This window comes from Rhinolophus sinicus, linkage group LG10, assembly GCF_036562045.2.
Source record: "Rhinolophus sinicus isolate RSC01 linkage group LG10, ASM3656204v1, whole genome shotgun sequence".
NCBI lineage: Eukaryota > Metazoa > Chordata > Mammalia > Chiroptera > Rhinolophidae > Rhinolophus > Rhinolophus sinicus.
This window is the reverse complement of record NC_133759.1, coordinates 52165210-52180662: the sequence shown is the minus strand read 5'-3', so window position 1 is coordinate 52180662 and position 15453 is coordinate 52165210. Positions and strand designations below refer to the sequence as shown.

Here is a 15453-nt window from a genome sequence, read left to right as displayed (position 1 = left end):
CTTGGGTCTAATGTGAACACTGACCACTTCATATGATCCCCACACAACTTCCTGGCCTGGACTCCCACATCTCCGCCTGCACCCCAGATAACCACCTCCTGCCCCCATGCAAAGCCCCGCATAGCCTCATGTTTTGTCTTTCCTCATGCTGTCCCCTTCGTGGGGAGTACACTCATGTACTGGCTGCCTGATGAACTCCTCTCGATTCGAGAGTCACACTCCCCAGGAAAGCACCAGGTCTTCCAGACTCCCTTCAAAGTCAGAGCCCAGCTCCAAAGTCTTTTCAAACTGTTTGAGGGGGGGCTTTGGGGTGCATATCTGAACTTGAAAACCTTCGGGTGCCCAAATCCCTCCCACTGGACCTACTGACCCAGAGAAATCACCCACCACAGGTTGGCCTGCAGAGAGGTTTTGAGGGAGCTTACAGAGGAGCGCCTGGTTCATTAAGGACTGCCCTTCTTTTTTTTCTTCTTCAATTTTTTTTTTTTTTTTTGTAATCTATGGTGTTAAAACCCATACTTACTCTTCAAAGAGCACAGCCTTCTTTCCCAACTGCTACTGGCTCTGGCAGAAGATGAAAATGAGGTTCTGAAATCACAAGAAAGAAAATGACAACACGTTAAATCATACTAGGGAATACGAATGACGTGCTAGCAAATTACTGGCTTTGCTAAAGGCTGAACATTTTCCAAGCCACAGGCAAAGTACAACTGTCCTATGACTTTATAGGTGCCTCTTGTTCTAGTCCCCTCCCCTAATTAAACAACCTGCACAAAGGGCAGGACATGTTAGGTAATAGGGGTGTGTGAAGGAGGTCACAGAAGACATGTGTGGTGAGAGGACAAAGCATGGGGGTGAGATGGTGATCCCCAGGCTGCAGGGCTGAGAAAGGCTACAAAGTGGAACCGGATGCTCAGGTGAAGGGCCTCCAAACTTAACTGAAACTCTCAAATACAAACGAAAAGTCTCCTTCTCCAGCTGGGTTAGGATTTACCTAAAAGTTGTCCTCAGAAAGAAATTATAGGAAGGAGGTAGAAAGGTAGCAGTCAACAGGCAAATGAGAGTATTTCTACTAGAGTGGCTGGCAAGAGGGGACCACACAGCTCAAACACGGGGCTGGATGGTGCAGAGAGAAGCACCACCACAGAGGATGAGGAGATGGGCAAGGGAAGGTCAACCCACAAAGCCCTGAATTATTTCCGAAGGTCAAAGAGTTAAACATAAAAAAATAAAAATATGAAAGTGCTAGAAGAAACCATGAGAACTCTGTTTTAAAATATCTTCCTGGGCAAAGCCTTTCTAAGTAAGATATAAAAACCAGAGGCGATAACAACAAGATTAATAAGCTGAATGCATAAAAATGTTTTTAAATGTCCACATTGAAAGAGATACCATGAGCAAGATTAAAATTTGTCAATACATATCAAAGGGAACAGACTAATTTCCTTAATGTACAAGTGGTTCCTACAAATCAATTCAAACAACATCAACAAAACCTAATAGAAAAAATGGGCAAATGATCTGAATAATTTACCAGAAAGGAAACATAAATGACTCTTAAACATAAAAAGATGCTCAATCTCATTTATAATAAGAGACATGCAAATTAAATCTACAAGATAATGGTGATCTTTATTTATCAAACTGGCAAAGAATAAAAAGTTTAACAACAGACTGTTGCTGAGGCTGTGGGGAAATAGATGTTCTCATACAATGTACCAGTTTACATTCCCATTAACAAACTCTACAGATGGCAGTTTGGCAGTCTTCAGCATACAAAATGCCCATACCCTTGACCTAATAGTCACTTCTAGGAATTTATGTTTATACCTAACCATGTGTGAAAATATGTTTTGGCAAGGTTATTTGTTACAGTATCATTTATTATGACAAAAGATTGGAAATAACTCATATGCTGACTTATAGGGAACCTGTTAAGTAAATGATAGTACTGTGTTTCCCCGAAAATAAGACCTAGCCGGACCATCAGCTCTAATGTGTCTTTTGGAGCAAGAATTAATATAAGACCCGGTATTATATTATATTATATATTATATTATATTATATTATATCATATCATATCATATCATATCATATCATATCATATCATATTATACCTGGTCTTATATTATAGTAAAATAAGACCGGGTCTTATATTAATTTTTGCTCCAAAAGATGCATTAGAGTTGATGGTCTGGCTAAGTCTTATTTTCGGGGAAACATGGAATAACTTTATAAAGAAGTATAATGTATAGCCATTAAACACAAATAAAATTAAATGTAAGCCATTAAAATAATGAGGCAGTTCTATTTGTCTCTATGGGTAATAACCTCCAAGGTACATTATGAACTCAAAAAGCAAGGAACAGAAGAAAGTGGATAGAATAACACCTCCTACACTGAGCAAGACGGAGAGAGAAATATATACATTATGCTTATACATGTGTAAAATGTTTCTGGATAGATATACAAGAAACGGGTAATTATGGCTGATACATGGAAGGGAAACTTAGGGGCTAAGAGCAGAAATGAAAGAGACTTTTCACTGATACCCTTTTGTACCTTTTGCGTTACTACCATGTGCATGCATAAATTTTTCCCTATTTAAGAAATAAATATGTAAATGCCTCAAATAAAATGGTCTATCCCGCATTGTCCAATACAGTCACCACTAAGTCACATGTGGCTGCTTAAATTTAAATTGATCAAAATTCAATAACATTTAAAATTCAGAAAGCAATTCTGCTGCACTAGACACATTTCACATGCCCAGTAGCCACATGTCCACATATTGGACAGCAAAACCTTTTCATTGTCATAAAAAGTTCTACTGGCCAGTCCTGGACCCTATGCTAGCTAAAAAGGCCCAGTAGAGATAGCCACCATGCCTTAATTGTTTCTCATTATAAGAGAAGAAATACAAACGTGAATGCTGTTAGGCTCAGAAGCCCTCCCTCTCTACACAAGATAGGTGGCCTGGCTGCCTACTAAGATGACCACTGGGGGACTCATGCCCGGTGTGACTGTCCAAAGGTTGAGTCCATGGGGCAGGAACTGTAGTCCTTAAGGGTCAAAGTCCAGCACTCTAAGGCAGAACATAAAAATGTCCATCCTGGAACCATACATGGTCCATAAACCAGAATTTCTTATCTCCTTTATGGTCCTGGGAAAGGTACTGATAAGAGGATTCACTCTGGACTGCTTTGTAGCAAAGTGCTAGCAACTGGTTCCCCAAGGGGGTTCTTGCTTGAGAACCAGACAAGCCCGTAGGCCCCTCCCTCTGCTTCTGCCACCGGAGGCAGCTCTGTGGGCAAGGAAACAGCCTATATAGGCAGGTCCTGTGGACAAAGAATCAGAGAGCCAGAAAATCTTGCCACTCAGTCTTCTGGAGAAAGGACACAGCCAGAAGTGGAAAAGGCAGGCAGATCAGGCAGGGGCTCAGCTGGAAGGCAGCTGGCTAGTGCATCCTGCGGCGTATCTTCTAAAAAAAAATCGTATCAGCAAGAAGGAAGGCAATGAAACAAGCAATACCTGCCCTGACCTAGCCCAGCAACCTTTAGAACTTTAACCTCTGGGTTCAAGATGTGGTATGTGGTGATAGTCTGAAATAACCAGCTGCTTGAAATCATATTTAAAACAAGCAATCCCTACAGAAATACAAACCAGTCTCCTGCTGGAGAGAGAAAAGAGGATCCAAAACCCACTTGACCTTTTACCTCCAAGAACCCCAAAGTCTTCAGGCTTGGGGGGAACTCAAAACAAACTTTTAGTCTATGAATCATGGTGAATGCATGTGCTTCATCCGCCGAGGTCACCTCTCAAAGGTAAAGTGCTAGAAAGAGCGTCACATAAGTGACAATTTTCCACATGACTGAAAGGAATTAAAATAGCCCTCTATATGGGTGTGCATTAGCAGAGGGCCTAAAATAGAACTTCAGCACCCAAAAACATTCTCCCAATGCCAGGATCTGTGTTCCTAAGTCAAAGGAAAAGCAAGGCGATTAAAGAGGGTTTTGCCATTTCTAAAAGAGGTAAAATTGACCTACAGTATTCTCTAATTGCAGGAACAAAGTTGGTATTAAACAAAAAGGAGCCCTATTAAAAACAGGCAGCAGGTTTCTATTAGGACAAGATTTCTGGTTCCCAGCACAAAGGTCCAGCATTCAGGATCCTTTGTGAGCTTGTAGCCACCTTCTTTTTGGGAGGAATCTCCTCCCCAGAGATCTCTATAACCCAGGAAAATTAGTATCAGAACAAGGGACATGCATTGAAGCCACATGCAAAATTTCATGGTTAAAACAGTTTTGTTAGAACTTTATCCAAATAAACAAAATCAAAACCTGTCTATTTGAAAAGCAATAGGAAATACTGAACCTAAACAAAATGTAGGTTATAACTGCAATCCTGTGCTAATTTTGAGAACAAAGAATAAATTTCAGATAGATTGTCTTACAGTATGGTAAATCTTTCCTGTTAATATTTGGTTATCACAGTGCTATCAAAATAGGACATTTTTGCAAAAAATACATTATTGATTTTTCAAGGGCATTTTAATTCTTGGTGTTCAAGTCTCCTTCCTCTTTTCTTCATCAATTAACAGGTCTCACACGGCCAGATCCTGATCTATTATTGCCTGGACATGTCATTCAAGCAGTTCACCAACATCCTTGCTTTGATTTAATGAAATTCCGCTTTGCTTACATGAGTTACAGTTTCACTTTCCACTGTTTGTCTAGTATTTGCAAAATGTCCTATGACCTGGGAGTGACAGATGACCAAGAGGTAGATGCTTCATGAGGGTTAAAAACAGAGGGAGGGATGATGGAATGGGTCCTAAGTTTGTAAGTGGCAAGTCCATTAATGAATATTTTCCTGTTATGATGACTTCTCTTTCTCCTCTTCAACCAGGAACTGTGGGGAATCAGATACGAGACACACTAATAATCTTAATACAGGGAAGAGGCATGAGAACTATTTTTACAAAAGAAGAAACGAGGGGGTTGGATTCCAAGCCTGCTGCCTACATGCTCCAAGACACAGAACCCAGGCAGACATTAACGAATTACACAGAACAAACCATCCAAAGGCTATTAAGCAAAGAGATTTCATTATGGCCATCCCTGTAGTTAAACCTACTACAAACAAGCCACAGGTTGTACCTCACAAAAGTTAAAGATAAGAATTGTCTGAAGTCCAGCTGAACCGAAGACCTACAACTAAGGACATATAGAAGAAGCCCCTCTAGACTGGTAGGAGGGGTAAAGACTCAGAATGGGCTGGTCCCATGTCTGCGTATAATCTATAAAAATTGGGAGGGATACCTTGGTTGCAGAAGTCTTCCCTAAAGGAGCAAGGTGTTGCAGCCCCATACCAGGCTCCTTAGCCCAGGGTTCCAGTGCTGGGGAGAGAAGTTCCCATAACTTCTGGCTGTGAAAACCAGTGGAGATTGTGGCTGAGTGAGAGAAGGGTGGCTGCAGTCCCAGTTGCTCCTCTTAAAGGGTCTGTGCACAGACTTACTGACAGACTGATTCGCTCTGAGCTCCAGTGCTGAGGAAGAGGCTTGAAAGGCACCAGGGACACATGGGGAGGAACTGAATTGTCTGGCCTCAAGGTGAGGGCTGAAGGGGCAACTTTCGCCCAGAGGGAGGAGCTGGAAGAAGCCATTGTTTCTTTGTTGAGACCTTCCCCCTGCAGAATGCAGATGCAGGCAGCCGCCATATCTGAGTCTCCATCAACCTGGCTAACATCATTTATTCATTCTGCCCTGGTGATTCCCTAAGACCCTGCACCCCCAACTTTTGGACCCAAACAAGCGCTTCTAGTGGCTTTCCCATAAAAACAAGCCTGTCTTGACATGTTATGAACATTCCTAAAATCTCTCAAAGGTTCACAAAACCCAAACAAGCAGCATCTGGCTTTGGCATGTCCCAAACCTCTGGATGAGCAGCCACAAGCCCCACAGTACTGACAATTGGTCTCGGGACATGGCTGGGCTTCTCAAGGCACCTCCAAGTCCAGTGCGGGAAGTGGCCACCTTCAGATAGCTATGTGGTTCATGCCAGGTGGCCCTTGGGCAGGACACAGGCTGCCAGGATGAACTTGGCCTGCAGTGGGGCCCCTCTTAGGAGGCCCTGGGCTGGCAGGCCCAGTGCTCAGCTTTAGACTGAGCCAGCTTTAGTCCTGGCCACCTCCAAGGACAACACACCCAAAGAGTAGACTGGGCAGGCACCAGACCCCACTAAAGCAAATCCTGCTCTGTAGAGTCAGCCCCTATACAAAAGCTCCTCCACTGTAGTCACAGCCAGTCCTCACAACCAATCAGTCTGAGGGTCAATCCCTCCCATTAATGTGCAAATAGAAACCAAAGCTCAACTACAACAAGAGGGCACACACAACCCACAAAAGGGACACACCTGCAGCACTCAGTTCTGGTGACCAGGGAGACTGTGCCATTAGGCATCACAGTGCTAGAAAGAGCTAGAAGGACACCTACTACATAAGATCACTCTACTATGTCTGGGAGACACAGCAGACCTACCTGATACATAGCAACAAAAACAGGGAGGAAGCCAAAATAGGGAAATAAAGAAACATGTCCCAAATCAAAGAACAGAACAAAGCTCCAGAAAAAGAACAAAATGGAGACCAGAACTCTACCAGACACAGAATTCAAAACTATGGTTATAAGGATGCTCAATGAATTTAGGGGAAGAGTAGATGAACTTAGTGAGAACTTTAACATAGAAACAGGAAAAATAAAAATGGAGACAGAAAACATAAAAAAGAACCAGTCAGAAATGAAGAATACAATAATTGAAATAAAGAATACATTACAGGGAATCAATATTAGATTAGATGTAGCGGATGATCAAATCAGCAATTTGGAAAATAAGTAGTAGAAAACACCCAATCAGAACAGCAAAAAGAAAAAAAAAAATATGAGGACAGTATAAGGGGCCTCTGGGACAACATCAAGTGTACCAACATTCACATCATAGGGGTACCAGAAGGAGAAGAGAGAGCAAGGAATTGAAAATCTGTTTGAAGAAATAATGACAGAAAACTTCCTTAACCTGGTGAAGGAAATAGACATAAAAGCCCAGAAAGTGCAGAGTCCCAAACAAGATGAACCCAAAGAGACCCATACCAAGACACATCATGATTAGAATGCCAAAGGTTAAAGACAAAGAAAGAATCTTAAAAGCAGCAAGAAAAAAGCAGTTAGTTACCTACAAGGGAGCTCCCATAAGACTGTCAGCTAATTTCTCAACAGAAACTTTGCAGATCAGAAGGGATTGGCAGGAAACATGCAAAGTGATGAAAAGCAAGGACCTAGAATCAAGATTACTCTACCCAGCAAAGCTATCACTTAGAATTGAAGGACAGATCAAGAGCTTCCTAGACAAGAAAAAGCTAAAGGAGTTCATCACCACCAAACCAGTATTACAAGAAATGTTAGAGGGATGTCTTTAAGAAGAAGAAAATAAAAAATATGAATAATAAAATGCAATAACTACATATCTATCAACAATTACTTTAAATGTAAATGGATTAAATGCTCCAATCAAAAGATAGGGTGGCTGAATGAATAAGAAAATAAGACCCTTAAATATGCTGCTTACTAGAGACTCACTTCAGTTCAAAAGACACACACTAACTGAAAGTAAAGGGATGGGAAAAAGATATTTTATGAAAATGGAAACAAAACAAAACAAAAAAAGCAATGGTAGCTATACTTATACCAGATAAAATAGACTTTGAAACGAAAGATACACCAAGAGAGAAAGAAGGACCCAGTAACCCCACTTCAGGGTATCTATCTGAAGAAACCCAAAATGCTACTTTGAAGGGACATGTATATCCACATGTTCATTGAAGCATTATTTACAATGGCCAAGATGTGGAGGCAGCCTGGATGTCTGTTGATAGATAAATGGATAAAGAGTAGGTGGTATATATATACAATGGAATATTGCTCAGCAGTAAAAAGAATGAAATCTTGCCATCTGCGACAACATGGATGGACCTAGAGGTTATTATGCTAAGTGGAGTAAGTCAGACAGAAAAAGACAAATGCCATATGATTTCACTTATATGTGGAGTCTAAAGAAGAAAACAAACAAAACAGAAACAAACTCATAGATACAGAGAACATTTTGATGGTTGCCAGCTGGGAGGGGGGTAGGGGTGGGTGAAAAAGCGGAAGGGATTAAGAAGTACAAACTGGTAGTTACAAAATAGTCATGGTGATATACAGTATAGCATAAGGAATATAGTCAATAATATTACAATAACTATATATGGTATCAGTGGGTACTAGATGTATCTGGGTGATCACTTTGTAGCTTATATAAATATTTAATCACTATGTTGTACACCTGAAACTAATATAATAGTGTATGTCAGCTAGAATTGAAAAATAAAACAATTATTAAAAATAGGTAAATAAATAAATAAAATAGGATTCCTGGGCCCCACCCCCAGAAATGCAGATTCAGTTGGCCTGGGGCAAAGGCCAGTCAGGAGTCATTTTTCACAGTTCCCTAGGCATTTCTAACATGCAGCCAGGGTGGAGAATTACTGCCCCAAAACATTTCCTTATATTTCCCCTTCTCCCCCATCCTTTGAATCTGGCAGTGTGAAAGTTGCTGAGCCAGACAGCCAAAATGAGGCTACAGGGATTTATTAACATCTTCGTTCTTAACAATGAAACATCCTCGCACAGTCCATTTCTTAGCCTGTAGATAACTTCCCAGAAAGAATGAAACTTAAGCTCATAATCAGGCAGCTTTCCCATGGCCTTATTGATCTAAACAGTCCTGTCCCATGGAACTTTATGTGAAAATGGAAACGTTCTTTCTCTTTTTCTGCCTAATGTAGTAGCCACTGGCCATGTGTGGCTATCAGACCCCCTGAAATGTGGCTAGTGTGACTGAAGAAGATAATTTTGAATTTTATTTCATTTTAATTAATTTAAATTTAAATAGCCACATGGTAGCCAATGGTCACCATATTGGCTAATACAAAAGGTGTTTATGTCCCTTTGATACAGGATAGTTAGCATGTCCCTAGGTAGACAGGGATGTCCCTGGTGGAATCAACAAAGACAGCCATATCCTAAAACTCCAGGTTTTGAAATCACTCCTTCGCTCCAGGACAAAATATAACAAGGCCTTGAGGTTAATCATAAAATTCCTTTTGGCCTGACAAATGGAGCAGATCTGATAGATAAGAGTGGGTTACTTTGCTAATTCCTTTAGGATGGGCAAGCAGAACAAACCTGGTAGACGAATTTCATTAGAAGGTGCCAGTTCCCTTCTTCAAACAGTTCCCTTGTTCAAACAGCTCCCCTTTCCCAAACAGGCAAGGGAAGGTATAAAAGTAAGAGCTTTTGCCTCAGTCATGGGGACACCCCCATTCGTCCCTCCGACTCGGGAGCTCTGACTCTTTGCTTTCAATAAACTACCCTCATTTTAAAACTCTTTGCCTCTCCTGTGTCTGTGTTTCCATTCTTCGGTCTCACGAGACACAATCCCGGCCTACACCCAGAAACTGCCGGCAGATCCAACATCATCTACATCATTTGGGGACTCACAGGAAAAATATTCCTCCATCACCTTCAGGATCACAGAAATAAAGAAAAATTCCAGAGCCTGATAAATTCCATACAACTGTGAAATTTACAACATTTATGTTTTAAAATATCTAAACTCAACAGTCTTTAAATTAGCAAATGGGATTCGAAGTTATCAATTTAGGAGAAATTTTAAAATAAAATTTTTATCAACCTGCAGAATGAGTTTCCCAGCATATTCCAAATACTTTGACAGGGACGCTAATTTCTACTTTCTACTTACTAGCCTACTAGGAGAAACACTAGCCCTTACTTTCCTTCCCTCCAAATCCACAGAAAAGCCTGTACCAACACACTGCAAAACAAGGTCACCTCTAAGAACAAGTTGTTTTTTCCCCCTCATGTCATTAAGTTTCATAATTACTTACAATTGAACAAACTATATTCACGCATTCACTCTAGGTGTGCAGACTCTCACAGAACTCAAAGCTCATCAATTTATTTTAAAGCTGAAAAATAGAAATGCAATTCTAGCTCTTCTTGCAAAGGCAATAGATGTTTTAGTGTTGAGGAAAGCCTCATAGGCCTGTTGGGCACAAAAAATGCTCACCTCTTTTTGATCCAAACTGCCTTAGCCCATCTCTAAGTAGAGTCAGTGTGAGCGTTTTAGTAATGTTAAATCATTTCTCCAGTAATTGGAAGTGGTGGTCAACTGTCACTCTCTCTTCATAACAGCTGGTGTTTATTGAGTGCTTACCACACGTGGGGCTCTGTGCTTTATTTTATTTGAATCTCACCATTATCTTCTGAAGCAGATAGTATTACCAGAAACTGAGGTTAGGTAACTGGTCCATGACCACACAGCTAGCGAGTAGTAAAGGTGGGATTTGGACCCAAGTCTCTCTGATTTTCTAGTGGGAATCCTTTGGGTTATGAACAAAAACAAACATGTAATTATAATGTTAGGTACCATGCTGAGCCATTCTCCCTGTGATCAAGCTGTAGCTCAATAAAGGGAGTTTGGTGTTGCAGGATTCAGAAATCCTGAGCCTACCCTTACTTCAAAACCCACACCATCTCCCCCATGGACCACTCTCTCTGTCCTGAGGCTTCACCAGGCAGGTGGAAAGAGGGGTCGTGGGGAACACTTCTGATCCTGCCAGCACAAGTCAGACACAAGGCAGAACTTTCCAAATGCCGTCATGGGGGTGGAAGGTGGTGGGATGCCAGCTATGGGATCCCAAGGGAGACAGGAACAGATTTCAGTTGGGGACAGGGAAGAAATCAGGGGAGAGTTCCTGGAGGACACATGAGCTAAACCGTAAGGAGTAGGTACGATTTAGACAGAGATTCCAGGGAGGGCATTCCCAGAGGAGGGAACAGACTAAGGAAAGGAAGTAGGGGAAAGAATGTGTGTTCACTTGCCTGGGTTATAGCAAAGGAAGTAGGGAGGGAAGGCAGAGGTCAGGGTGCAAGGGGGGAAGGGGCAGGGTGGGGGGGGATCAGCTGGGACAGCACAGGGAACCCATTAACCATCCCAGGATCTGCTTTGCATTCTACCCCTGGTACTTTCTAGCTGTGTGGCCTCAAGTGAGTCCTTTGTCCTCTCTGGGCGTCAGTCTCCTTGAGTAGGGCACTAAGGACCCCTTGGGGTCTGACAACCTAATTGTAGAAAAATACACTAGTGCTAGGAACACAGGTTACTCATTTCTCTTATTTCTAACTTCCCATGTTAGAAAAATACGTGCATAAGAATTTATTAGTTATAATTGGGTAAAAATAAGTCCAGTGGTTCAGAATGGGGGGTTGCGGTCAGACTCACTGTGTGTCCTGGGAAGGGACTATCTCTGGAGTCTCACATTCCCCCTTGGAGAAATGGGCAGAGCATTGGTAAGGCACCCAGTACTTGCTTATTCTCTCAGCTATTATTAATAATAAATTATTCTTAAACTCCTAACCAGGTGGAGTCAGCCATGAAGGATTTCTGAGCAGATGAGAGGTGAGGCAAATGCTGGCTTCAGGTCCCAGTTAGGACCTCTTAACCACCCAGCCCCTGGGGCATAAAAAGAGCTCAACTTACATACCCCTGGATGCACAACCTCTAGACCCCCTGTACCCTCTTTCTCCCTTTCGACCTCACTCAGTCAATTTGGCCTCCTCCACTCGTCTGCAGGTTCAGGGGTGCAAATCTTGCACGTGCTCGGCTATGCAGCCAGTGTTACACAATCTGCATTTCCAAGACTGGCAGGAAGCCCGCGTAGGAGGGGGATGCCCGGGATAGCAGGGAGGGCACCCCCGGCTGTCAGGGTGGTTGGACCAGCCTCCCGACTCGCTAGTTGCGGGGAGGAGGAGGCACCAAGGGCGAGGGCACAGGGGCAGGTTGGGGAAAGAGGAGCTGAAAGACTGCTGGGGGTTAGGTATTGTCTGGGAGAGGTCTTTAGGGGTGCCGATGTCCGGGACCGGAGGACGTGACATCGGATGAAAGGGCGAGCAGAAGCCCTTCACCAGGAAGTGGGAGAAACCCGGGTGCCCGAGTATCCAAACAGCCAGGCACTGGGAGCGGCGCACAGCGGCTGGTGCCGGCGCGACGGGTGGGGAGGTGGAGTAGAAAGAGGGTGCAGTTCCCCGATCTGTCCTCACCTTGTCCTGGGTTTGGGGAGCAAGTAGCCTGGACCCGGGAAGTCTGGGGACCGGGATTCGGGAATGTCAAACCTATCCCGGCCCCGGAAGGGAGCGCGCAAGGGTTGATGCCAAAGCGGAGGAACAGAGTAAAGGGAGGTGCAGGTCCCCGACCTGTCTTCACCCAGTGCGCCGCTGGGGGGAGGCCTGGCAGTCCGGACTCGGAAAGTGCGCGGTAAGTCACTGGATCATTGGACGAGCTCCCTGACACCCCCTTCCCGGGTGCGCACCCCTCGCCCCGCCCGCGCTCACCTGCCCTGACTTCAGCCGCCTGGGTCCCGCCGCACGATTCTGACGCGGGTCCTCCGCCCCAGCCCGCGGCTCTGATCGCGCCGCCGCGCGGGAGCCAGCGCCGCTCTCAGTTGCTGGCGCCCGGCTCTGCTGGATGCCTTAAAGGCGCCGCGCGCCGGCCGGCGTCCTCCGACAGAAACGCCGGCTCCGCCCTCTCCCGCCCCACCGCGCCGCTGCCCTGCTGCAGTGTTTGGTCTTGGCGATTCAGGCGCGAGAACCACCAACTCCTCCGAGCCCCATGTTCATTGCGTTAAACCCGAAGGATAAAGTTAGCATCCCACACAACCCGACCCCCACAACCTGTCACTGAGACCTAAGGCCCGAAGGTGAGCGCCTACTCCAGTTGCAGAGGGCAGAACCCACTCATCCGCCCCTGCTCCTAAAGAGCTCATTTGGGGCGCGCGAGAGGGACCGGAACCCAAGGCGCCACAGTTCCACGATGCGACGCCAGAATTCGTGGGAGCCGCTTCGTTTACTGAGCAACTATTGTGTGTCTGGGCAAGGCGCCCGCCAGAGTGACCCTGTCCCCAAAGGGCTCAGAGAGAAAGAGCGAGGGAGAGACACCGGTCCACAGATGAACGAAGCATCGCTACCTTACATGGGTTGTCTCATTTGAGCCAAGAGGTGGGCATTGTGGTTGACATTTCTCAGAAGAAAGGTGAGGGGCTTGCCCAAGTGTTCAGCCTGTAAAGGACAGAACTGGGAATTCCAACCCAGGATCGTCTGGCTCCAAAGCTCTGGGGGCAAAATGGCCGTCCTGAAAGGCCTTTCAGCCACCACTGGTTAAATCCCTGCTACGGTCATTTCTTCCTTTTAAGGACAATTAAACCTCACTAGGCAAAAAAATAGGGAGGGGACCATAAAAGTTATCACCCATTAAATTCAGTGGTGTTTTCGCACTAGCTCAGCCTCAAAGCCTGGGTTTCTAAGCACCTGGCCTCAGTTTACCACTTCAGCCTCATCTAGTGTTCCAAGGGTGCCCAGGCTGAATGACCGCCCAGCCTTTTGCCTGAGTTGTTCCTTCCGCCAAAAACTCTCTTCCTTTTCTGCTTGGCCTGGCTACTCCTTCCTCTTTTCCATGCCTCCATTTAAATGTCACTTCCTCCAAAAAGCCTTACTTAAATCCTGTGTGGGCCCACAATGCACTGGGGCTTCTTCCATCAAAGTATTTATGCATTAATTTAACAGATATTTACTGAGCACTTACTATGTGCTGAGCATGGGGGGGGCAATCTTCTTGCTGTGCTGAGAGCTGAGTCTGTGGCTTGTTGTCTGCCTCTCACTCCATCCCTAGGTGGGATCAGTGCCCAGCAAGACTCTCTTGGCCGTTTAAATCCACCTCAAAGGCAGTTTTGCGGCCTATGACGCCAAGCCCTCCAGGCTGACAGACAGAGCCTGGCTGAGTTGGGCAGGTCCTAAGTTTTAAGAATTGAACATGGACAAGCCCCAGTGATGTGGCAAAGGGACATCTCTGAGGCCACTGGTGACTGACCACCCTATAAAATCTGTCTCTGTCAGGGCTGCTGAAATCCACCCAGAGTTTGGGATCATCTCCCTGACTTGGGCTGGAGCTCTTCCTCTAAGATGCTGGCCGCCTCATCACTCAGACTTCAAGAGCTGTATTTGACTCGCTTCATGAAATTGTTCTCAGAGCTTCAGTGAATTTAAATTTACTCATCAAAGGGCATGTTACTCAATTCTACCTCTCAGGCCTTATCTCCCCTCACTGCCAAACTTGTACCTTTCCAAGCCAGCTGTCTTCCAACACTCCAGAGCAGGCCAGAGAGGCAACAAAGACTGACACACCTTTTAATCCCCACTTGCCACTTATTAACAATCTTAGGCTCAGGGAGTATTCACCAAACAGGTGTGTGTGTGTGTGTGTGTGTGTGTGTGTGTGTATGTGTGTGTGTGTGTTGAATAAATAAATAAATAGATAGATAGATAAATACATGAATGTTTTCCTGGAAGGCCCCCAGGACCCATCAATAAACTTTACCTGGTGTATTTGAAAACAATTGTCTTTTAAATTAAAAAGTGTTCCCTCTTCAAACCTTAAAAATGTGTAATTCTTTTTTTTTTTTTTTTTAACCATTAGCCTATGGCCCCAGGGGCCTCCTAGGGTCTGGAGTTTCTAAATCCAAAGAGATTTTCCCCTAGTTTTGTATTTAGGCACACTGAGTTGGACATTCTTTGTGACTCTTCACCTGGTGACTGACAGGAGAGAGGCCTTAATTAGTCCCTGTTTCACATTGAATCCTAGGAGGCTAGAAGAGGTGAGGGGACTCACTGCAGTCCCTCCCTGAATCAGTGATGCCCCTGAGCGTTGTCACTAAAGAATCAAGGATGGATGGGAGGCCTGGGAGCAGTCCCAGGGGCCACCCACATTCCTAATGGCACCTTCAGTCATTCCAAATAGAGACTCCTCATTACCTGACAGGTCTCACCCCAGTATTTGGAAAGAGTTTTGACACCTCTGCTGGCAGTGCAGCAGAGTGCCCCAGGCTTTAACCCTGCCACACAGTCTGTGAACGTCTCCTGGGCCCAGCAGCATGCCAGTCAGAGCAGAGTGGTACCAATGGTCACCACTGTAGAAGGCACACTTGTTACCTGATGGGCACTGTGCATCACCTCACTTAGTCCTCACAGCCACCCTGTGAGGTGTGCTCACCCACTCTCCAGGTGGGAGCATTGAGGCAGAAGGATTAATTGACTCATTCAAGATCCTATAGCTAGTACATGATGAGGCAAGCAATTAAAAGAGTCTATTCATTCATTCTTTCATGAAACATTTTTGAGAACCCACTACGTGCCAGGTACTCTGGGTGAACAAAGACATACTCCTTGCTCTCAAAAACTTAGTCTATTATTAATAAGAAATGATTAGAAACAATTCCATCAGGAATCAC

General features: G+C 44.6%; 1 protein-coding gene across 4 annotated transcripts in view; it reads right to left on the bottom strand.

Annotated features, from left to right (window-relative positions):
- The window catches only part of ABHD6 (abhydrolase domain containing 6, acylglycerol lipase), a 47963-nt gene extending 35304 nt beyond the window's left edge, over window positions 1-12659 (bottom strand). The window contains exons 1-2 of one of the 4 annotated variants that reach the window (XM_019724150.2): window positions 12506-12659; window positions 524-588 (exon numbers count right to left, since the gene is read on the bottom strand). The gene's annotated coding sequence lies outside the window, so the exon portion shown is untranslated. Of the gene's footprint in view, window positions 1-523; window positions 696-11396; window positions 11475-12214; window positions 12415-12505 lie in introns of those variants that run through there. The other 3 variants (XM_019724152.2, XM_074313176.1, XM_019724151.2) reach the window with 3 other exon arrangements.
- Window positions 12660-15453: the final 2794 nt, after the last annotated feature.